Source organism: Fukomys damarensis, unplaced genomic scaffold (genome assembly GCF_012274545.1).
Source record: "Fukomys damarensis isolate Sample0158 unplaced genomic scaffold, DMR_v1.0_HiC HiC_scaffold_26, whole genome shotgun sequence".
Lineage (NCBI taxonomy): Eukaryota > Metazoa > Chordata > Mammalia > Rodentia > Bathyergidae > Fukomys > Fukomys damarensis.
In genome coordinates, this window is record NW_022900938.1 from 4,696,323 (window position 1) to 4,706,662 (window position 10,340).

The window sequence follows — 10,340 nt, forward strand, 5'->3', positions numbered from 1 at the left end:
GTTTTTGAGACAGGGTCTCACTATGTAGTTGAGACTGACCTGGAACTCACTATGTAGCCCAGGCTGGTCTCGAACTCACAGTGATCCTCCTGCCTCAGCCTCCCAAGTGCTGAGATTATAGGTGTGCACCCCCACGCCTGGCTGGGAACGACCCATTTTGAAGAACACCCTCCTTGCTAAGGTCTCCTCAGGTTGGCACAGGAGGTTCCCAGTGAGCATTTTGTGCTGTCCACTTGTTGCCGAGGTGGTGCTGGCTTCCATCTCTTTCCTCATTCACTCACAAGTGACTGCTCATTCCTCGGAGTTCTGCCTCTCAGGCATCTGTCTGCCTGTCACACATTTCTTTCTATCACAATGAGTGAAAGTTCAGGACAAAATGATTTAAGGGAAAAGAAATTCTCCCATGACTTTAGCACATGTGTTAACTCTCTGCCAGTAAACCAGTGCTGAAGGCAATTAGCTTATAAAGAGAAAAGATTCCTTTGTCTCATGGTTTTGGAAGTTTCAGTCAGTTGGCCTAGTTGCTCTTTGCTCTTTATTGGTATATGCTTGAGATAAGTAATAAATGCACTCATCACGGGGTATTGACGTACATACAGAGCACATTTTAAACCTGCTCACTTCCCCTCCCACCTGTCTGTCCCCGTCCCCAGGTTCCCTGCTCATCTCCACAAAGTCTATCTTTTTGTTTCCCATCATCTATCTTTTGTTTTGTTTATACTTACAGTTGCTTTTAGTGAAAGGAAGAAGGAGTGGTGTCTTAGTTACTTTTTTCATTGCTGAGACAAGATAGCCAACACTCAAAGGTAAAGGAGGGAAGGTTTATTTAGCTCACAGTCTGTAGAGCTTTTAGTCCATAACTGGCTGGCTCCAAGACAGGGTGGCATGGAAGAGGGGCACAGAAGAGAAATAGCTCATGGTGGGCAGAAGGCAGAAGGTACTGACCTACAAAGGGACACAGCAGCTTCTTTCTGTTCCTTTTACATTCTGTACAGGCCTTAGGTAACACTCATACCCAGAACACTGCCAAACCAATCGTTGGACTAATTGAGTAACCACACACCCTTAATCTCAGCATCACACACTCTAGATCCAGCCATAACTGAAAAATATTCACCTATGACAGCATGAGGCTTTGGGGGGGTATCTAGACATAAACCATAACACACACACACACACACACACACACACACAGAGTCCTTTTATCTTGAACCCACAACCAGTGATGACAACAATAATTATTTCCTAAAGACTAATCTAATCTAATTACTTCTTAAGAGTCCCACCTCTTAACACTGTGACCCTGGCAATTAAATTTCAACATGAATTTCTTGGGGACAAACATTCATAAAGAGCATCTGGTGAAGTCACAAGATGGCAGGTGGCAGGGTAAACCTGGCCTCCCTAAGATATCAACAAAATGAATTTTAGTATTGGTTTTTCACGAACTCTGTGAACTTGAAAATTTAATTATTTCTAGACATTCATTATTTTCATCTTTTAAAATTGTACAATAGCAGCCACCTTGATTTTATGCAGGTTTTTGTAAGTACCAGCAGAGGTTCCCTGTGAAAGCATCATAAATCCTCTAAAGGGTCAAATTTAAGCTAGGGAGGTGAGCCTGCCCCGGCCATCAGAAGAGAGACATGTCCTGTTAAAGAGATAACACCACTGCCACCTGTTCTTAAAAAAATTAATTTAGCAGATTATCCAGCAAGGCCCACAAACATTTTGGATGGAGAAGTGGGTCAGAAAGGCTGTCTTACGTGAACCGAAGTGATGCTGTGTGGGCCCAGGCCCTTCCTGAGCTCCGAGGCCCTTCTGCCTTCTGTTTTCAGCCTTTAGTCCACTTCCGGTTGTTCCAAAGTTTTGCTTCTGAAAGAATTCCACGGTGGGTTTAGTAAGGGATACATGTAAGCTTCTAGAATTTATACGTATGTTACAATTTATATATCATAAAATACATTAGTTTATTAAGCAAAAATTCCTTTAGGCAGGGGACTAGCATGGATTCCCTTGGCTTCCAGGAAGAAAGGAAACAGGTTTAGTGGGACCGCAGGTCACATGGTATGGAATGGAATGGAGGTCACCTAATCGGACTTTTGTTTTTTTACAGTTTTGCCTGGAGCAGACCCTGTTGAAGCTGATATACATCTACAAGATGACATTTTGGGTTCTGGAAAACAACCAGATTGATGTATTTAATAGTAAGGATGCAGTAACTAGGACTTTACATTGAAGTAGTATAGGTACTAACTGAGTGCTTTTCTTCCAAGTAATTTCTGGAACATCCTTCCTGGGTTGTCCTCAGGGACACCTTCAAAACACACACCTCACACTTACACAGTCACACACACACACACACACACAAGCACTTATGTATGCCATCAGGTTCCCCTTTCTGGAGGGTGATGGTGCTTAGGACTTAGGTAAGAGCTCAGCTTACCTTTTCAGACACCCCTGTGGGTTACATAAGCACCTTGTGCACGATTTTATTGCGGTGCTGCCTCTATCACATAGGTACAGATAACCTTTTTACAATGTGTGGATGAATGGCTTTTTACCTGTTTCTCCTCTCTTGAAGTCAGTAAGATCTCAGAATTCAGGATCATTTTGAATTCATATCCATTGGCTCTAGCACAGTGTCTGACATATAAAAAATAAGTGCTAGTGAGTGTTCAGAGTCAACCACAAACACATACTTAGAGACTAAGTGAAGCAAAGAAATCTAGTTGGTGAGCTCTTGAAAGATGTCAGGTGTTGTAGCAGGAAGGAGAGCACTGTGGAGGAGCTGGGGAGGCAGACAGGATTCTCAAGTTTTATTCTAGTGGGGAATGGGGCATTCTCACTTATCTAGGTGTGCACTTAGTTCTCAGCTTCACGAATCCATTCATGTGTGTATTCATCAAAACTATTCCATAGTTGCTCTGTTCCGGACACTGAGGCAAGTGGGGGGATAAACGTGATAGGGGTTAGGGCTTTGAGAAAACTCTTGAAGACTTACAGAGGGAAACAGAAGGTGTCCAACCAAGTCAAAGGCAGGACAGGAAAAGAGCAACAACAACAACAACAAACAAGCAAAAGGCAAAACAAAACAATCGAAGGACTTGGCAGAGAGGTACAGTGTGTCCAAGGGCCCTTGTTAGAATCTTTGATTGATGCCTTTCTGAAATGCTAAGTTTGCAGATGGCTAAACCTTTCGGAGCCTCCCTTAGTTTTTCTCATCAGAAACCTGCAGATGACTGTGCTGCCTGCATTACTGCTTTGCGGTGGGCATCATACACCTTGGTCTCCACTAAGAGTATTTTAGTCATTACTGTTTGGGTGATTCTAAATTATTTCCATGCGTCAGGGAGATTAATCTGCCAATGAGCATCCACAGATTTTCAGGCTTTTCATGTGTGTGACTAAATCATCTTTCAAAGTTGTTGAGCCAACATATTTCAACAAAGCACTCTTAATTAGTCTTCTTGCAACCTTGCCCATATTTGCTTTTGCTAATTTAGATGCAAAATAGCATATCATAGTTCTAAAAAATTTGTACAGATACAGTTGGTGTGGTTCAACCTCTTTATAACCCGATTCTTTGCATGTATTCCTCTTTTGTGAGTCATCTGTGATTTTATTTTCTCCCTTTGGCAGGATGTGGGCTGAACATAAAGAGGTGATTCCAATAGCCTCTGGGGCATTTCAAAATAGGTGTTGCGCGTTTTTTCTTCCAAAAGAACTTCTCCCCATGGTCTTCAGCACTATAATATTCCCCTCTGTTTTCTCCAGGCACTGTTGGCTGCTCCTTCTGAGCTTCCTTTGTTGGCTCCCCTGGCTCCTGGCTTTTCAGTGCTGATGCTCTGTACTGTCTGAGTAGCTGATGCTGTGTGTGGATGGCTCTCGTATTTACTTCTCCAGTCCAGGCTGCTCTTACTTTGTTTACTCCAAATCCTAGGGATCACAAAGGCAATCGATTTCCTCATGTCCTACCCGAAATTCTTCATTCCTTCCACTTTGCAAGCCCTGCTCTTTGACGCGCTTAGAATCTCATGCCAACAGTACTGGCACCATTCGTGTTATTCCAACCAGGCAATTGAGGTCTTTTTTTATATCTCCCCTTATCCAAGACAGTCACCCTCTTTAAACGTTTTTTTCCTTCCCTGTGTGAAATCGTATCCAGTTCCCTTCATTGACATAAATCAAATTCAGGAAACTTCTCTTGTCTGAACTCCTGCAGTTGCCTTTTTTTTTTGGATAGATTTCTCTGCACCCCACATAGTAACCACGGAGATGATTTTAACATGCACATCTGACACGGAAATTTAACTGCTTGAAATTGTTCATGACATCTTCCTGATGCTAGAATTAAGATCACAGTCTGCAAAGCTCTGTGATCGGCTTCTCCACTCTCCTCCGCGCCGGTGTTGACACTGCGCTCTCTCTTCTCCTGGGGTCGTGGCTCACTTCTTTCTACTGCAGGGAGTCAGGCCGGCTCTTTCCTGTCCTGCTCCTCTTCAGCTGCATAACCCTTTCCATGATGCTGAGCAGCTAGGAAGCCATTTACATGAGGAAGCCTTCCGTGAAGTCATGAACAGAGCCTGCTAACTGTATTTATTAGAGCTGAAAGATCCTCTTCAAACAGTTTCATAATGATAATTAAATATTTGACTAAGGAATTAATAATGGTTGAGTCCTCCAATAGATTGTAGGCTCGATTTCATAAAAAAGACGAGTGCAGAGAAGCAGCTAATAATTGGGCTAATTACTTGAGCTTTTTGCATGCCACTTTAAAAATTTTTTAAATGAACATTCTTGTTCTGAGTATGCCATCAGGATGCTGCAAAGATTATATATGATAAAACACACAGACTCGCTGGCAGACCTGAGAGTATAAAATACAAATATTTCTGTCATTCAAACAAATTATTTCCACTTCACTTCTGTAGGAACTGATACATGTGTTTGGGTACTGTGTAGGGGCTCACATTTGACCCGGAGTGGGCTCCATGGGCGCCCACACCATAATACAGACTGTGTTTAGACTCGCTCTTTCCCCCATTTCCTGGCAGGGATCTGGCAACGTGGCATTTCTAAAGGTCGCCTCCTCTCCATTGGCTCCGGATTGTGCTATGGATTTCTTCTGAGTTAAAAGGAAAAAAACTGTGGCAACTACGGAGGAGCGCTGCTATTTTGAAACAAGTTATAAGCACCATAAATTAGAGAACAGATACGGTGGAGAGAAAGAATTTGTGTCTCCCTATTTGATAGAAAACGTTGATACAACTCGGAATTCCCCGTACTTGGGGCTCTGGGGGCCATGGCTTGACCGGTACACGTGAAAGCGGGGTCTCCCGGGAAACGGCACCTTTCTTTCCACTTCGGTTGAACCACAGGCAATGAGCTTGGGTAACTGGATACATAATCTGCAGGTTTTCTTTTTCTTCTTCTTTGTATTCATTAAGTTTATTGGTGCATTTTAGGTATACAGTATGCTGACGTTCATCACTGGGAATCTGCACCTTTACAAGATGTATCTTGGTTCACATTTCCCCCATTCCTCTGCCCTTCTTTCTCCCCTCCACCCCTCCCTATTTACAAAGACTTTGTTTCCTTTTTTCCTTTTGTCATATTTATTCTTTTCCCTACCCCGCCCACTTCCCCTTCCCCTTCGGACCTTTTCTTCCTATTTCACATTATCTATATTCATTGTGATCTTATTTACACTTTCAGTTTCTCATACCAGAGGAACTATTCGGTATTTACACATGTGTGTCCTATTTATTTCACTTAGGAGTATGTGGAAATCAGTATGGAGATACCGCAAAAAGCTAGGTTTAGTTTGACCCTGCTATTCCTAAGAGAGTTAAAAGAATCATACCACAGTGATATACACACACCCATGTTTATAGTAGCAGTTTGTAATAGCAAAAACTTGGAAACAGCCCAATTGCCCATCAACTGGAGACTGGGTTAAAATATACATAAACTCAGCCATAAAGAATGAGAAATTAGAGATATTTATAGCTAAATGGATGCACATTGAGGCCATAGTCTTTTGTTTGTTTGTTTTGCTTTTTGGTACTGGGGATTGAACTCAGGTCCTTGCACTTGCAAGGCAGGTGGTGGAACCACTGAGCTAAATCCCTGGACCTTGAGACCATACTCTTAAATGAAATCTGCAAATTTTCTCTGTTGGGCCTCACAAATTAAACTGGATCTTATAAACAAAGCCACATCTCTATACACCATTGAGTTGACAGATTACATAATCCCAACGAGCCCTGGAACCCTAAGGAATTGTGCCGTGTGGGGCTGTGATGCTGTTATTACACTAGCATCAGACATGGCTGGAGGGGAGAGAGCACAAACCAGTGGAAAGGAAAGCCCTGTATCTAGTATCAATCCAACAATGAGAACCAGACTCAAGACATAGATCAATGAATATAAAAATGTTCGAAGGAAAAGATGTCAGGGGCATTTTGTGAGTTATCTAGTTATTTAGAATCACACTGTATTAAGTGCCCAGTGCTTCCTAGTCCAGCCTGATTATAATTATATATGAAAACTTGAGGGGGGATAAGAGTTCCTTAAAATTATATTAAATAACAATATCTTGTAATCTTATATTTTCTCTATTATGATAATGACTGCTGTCATATGTAATGAGCACAGATCTACCTTCACATATGTTGAAAGTTTTTTATGTACATGTTTCTACGTATGTGTGTCTGTGTGTGTGTGTGTGTGTGTGTGCATCTTCTTTCAGCTAAGTGTAGTTTATCTGTCTTTTCAGGAATGAAGAATCTAAGACTATCCAACTCATCAGTTCACCTACTGACTGAACAGATCTAAAGTTAAGTGCTTGAGAAAATGCGAATGACAGTGACAAAAATATTTTGGAGGGAGGTATGCTGCCTATTTTATTTTTTCTTCTTTGATCCTAATAATCACAAACTAATTTTGAAGATTTATATTAACACTTCCCAAAACTGATCTAAAAGGGGTACCCTTTTGTGATTTGTTTTTTCCAACTGATCTCTTTGTGTTTTGGGATAATTTTATTGGACATGGATATATTGTTTTATGTGTCAGTGTAACAAAAATTAAAATGATACAAAATATAATGCTCAGTTTTATATTTGTAATATAAATTAGTATTAGCTAAGATAGAAAATGAATATTTAACAACTTTGAATTGAGCTTTTTTAGACATGACATAAGGGTTATTTTTGCAAAACACAAGGAAGATAAATGTGGGCAGCAGAACCTTGACATTTATTAATCCACATCAAATGATAATGTGAGGACACAGAGTTTTCACTGGATATTTTTAAATGTTCACTTCCTTTCTGCCCACTTTCTGGCCCAATTTCAGTGGTTAATTGAAAATTCTCAGGTCTGTACTGAGTGGATCTTAAAGCAATCTTTCTCATATGGATATTGCTATACTAATATCTTTTCTTAATATTTTTCCATATAGAATTTTAGCTTTGTGTTAAATTTCTATGTGATCATGTAAGTTGCCTTTTCTTTATCTCTGAATGATGCTGAGGGGCTGGATTTTCATTTTTAGCTACACACGATCTTAGAAATTTTATTAATTTATGACATTGTATTTTAATTTTGCTTAATTGGTTGCATATTCTAGAATGTCCATTATATGATAATTCAAAATAGCTGATATATATCAGTCACACATATTATATGCATATACAGCATGCTGGGTATTTAAGACTCTATTATTTTCATTATAGATATATATTATCTATTTATAATTATACATTGCACATTATATTGTTTAGTTATTGAGAAAAGCTGCAATTATATAAAGCTAGAATTATGCAGTATGTCCACATGTAAGGCTTACATGTGATTATTAATTTATAAATTCTGACTGGGCCTCTCTGGTCTATGCTGGTGCAGCGACTGGTATGGTCCTGAGGGAGAGAGGGCATTGGGCACCACTTTTCCACAGGGCAGAGCCCAAGTGCACGATTTTCTTGCTGGCCACTTGCAGAGTGAGTAGCCTTGAGGCTCTGAGAGAATGGTCAGCCCCATCCCGTGTCCTGGGGTCTCTGCTGCCTGCCCGACCAGATGGGGGGTACACAAGTTGTGCTTTCCCTGACTCCTTCCCACTTCCTGCTGGGAATTTAGATTCAGCATTCATACCTGGAGTCCAAGACTTTGATAAGAAACTGACCGAGGCTGATGCTTACCTATGGATCTTGGTAGACCAGTCAGAGCTTCGAGATGACAAGTTTCAAAACTGGAAAGACAATGAGCAGAAAAAGAAAATCAGAGAGACAACAAAGAGCAGGGCAGAATCAATTAAACAGTTCATTGTGTTGTTGCAGATGGCTACAGGGCCTATTAACCTGTAGATACAGTTGTGTTGTCCTGGTCCCTTGGAACTTGAGATCAGAATAGTGCCTTCCCAGGCTGTCTTAGCTCCAGATCCTGCTCAGTTGTGTAAATCACAGTGGCACTGGGCCCATGCTAGCTGCCTTGGGACCCCATCAGACTTCAACAGCAAACAGTACAGGCAGTGAGCAACCAACACCCAGTAGCAGTCTAATTTCTCCCAGCCACACCATCTTATCTCCAAGCACACTCCCAGTGTCCTCTTACTCCACAGTGAAGATGAATTCTGCAATCATGTGGTGCATTTCCAAAGCACTTTGTATGCCTCCATCTCACTGTACTACCAGGTACCCCAGACTCACTGAATCCACCCATGTCCAATGGAACTGGGGACACTGACTTCTGGTCCACATGTCGACAGGGTGGCAGGGTCCACGATGGGCACAAAAGCGTCATCATGCACCTCTTGCTACAGGTGAGGCTCACAATGGATCTTACTAAAATAGTTCTTCCACTACTTCTTGAAAGAAGGTCTCATTTAGAAAGGTGTGGTGATTTCATACATCCAGAGCTGTTTGTGAGCATTACTGACCAACAGGCTCCCAGGAACTAACAGTTCATGCTGTGAGATTGTACCTCTTGGCCTTCCGTGCAGGAAAGAAAAGGTCAGTCGCCAAAAAGCCATACAGTCTCAGCTGGGGTGAGATCCTTCCGTGTCACTGGACACGATCAAATGACACTGAAGAGAACACAGAGACAGTTTCAGAAGGCCCAATTCCCTAGGTTTCTAAAAGCAGGAAATTTGCAGCTAAGCGGGTTTCCCGGCACTCACCAATTTCAACCTTTTATGCTGAGTGTTTTAACAAGAAGATATAGTTCAATATTGAAATCATGTAGGGCGCAGTTATGTCTTGTGTCTAGACCACGACTAGCGTTAACTTCTCACATTCCCCAGTGGTTGTGGAAGGTCTGTCCTCACAGTGCCCTGGGTGGAGTTAGGAGAACACAGTATTAATTGTTTCAAAGCAGGCTACAGTGCAAGCATTGCCTTCCACAGTGTGCCTTTCCGGGGGGTGGGCAAGAAACAGAAGCACTCCTAAAGTGTTTTTTTTTCTTTCTACAAATGGTAAGGCAGTTGAGGAAATGGAATGGTGGTGATGCACGCAAAATATCTAAAGGGGAAACCCGGTCCTTGTGGATACTGAGAAGTTGCCTGTTAACCAAGAAGGAGATGAGGAAGTCTCAAGATCAGAATGAACGTGAATCCCGTCCACTGTATTCGCAAAGATGTCATTTTCAATACAGAAACCAGAGACTAATGCAGCCACTGGAGCAGAACACAGGCAAAGAGAAGCCTAGGGGACTCAGCGGGAGGCGGGGCTGTTCTTCGAAGACGGAGAGCGCTGGGTTTGTAGCTAAGCCCTCCTCAAGCGCCTGCCGGGAGAGAAGCGTCAGGTTGGGAAACTCATCTCGCACCTTCCGACCAGGGCGATGGGAGACTTTAGCAGTCTCCCTTGGGAGCACCTACTCCTCTCCTCTTCCCGCAGAGCGTGCTAGCTCAGGGGTCCCCGACAGCCTTTTTCCCTGCAGCAGGGAAGCCTTTTTCCGTTGTGGTAGTTAGAATATTGATCTCCCTTCTGGGAAAAACTGAAAGTTTGGAAACAAGACGTCTGCACCTTTTCCTAAGCTCATGCTTGGAAGAGCGTTCAGAAACCCACGCCTCATACTCCATCCTAGCTCTGCTTTTACGCTAGGACCAAGCTTTTCCTACACACAGATAAACCTATCTACGGATATACTTTAAGGCAGCTTTCTCTTAAATACTCCATCTACTGTAAGTTCTGTTGCTTCTGAGTTGTTTTCGAACATTAGTTCGATGTATTAAAAATCAAGTGTGGAGAAATTGCAAGGCTCAACTGTAACTTTTATTTCGTAAACTACTAAATTATATATAAACCTGGATTACAGTTTAACTGTACACCGTGCTTCTG

The 10,340-nt window shown here is 42.1% G+C and overlaps 1 pseudogene; it reads left to right on the plus strand.

Annotated features, from left to right (window-relative positions):
* Positions 1 to 7,919: 7,919 nt before the first annotated feature.
* Positions 7,920 to 9,708, plus strand: LOC104867570 (annotated as a pseudogene).
* Positions 9,709 to 10,340: the final 632 nt, after the last annotated feature.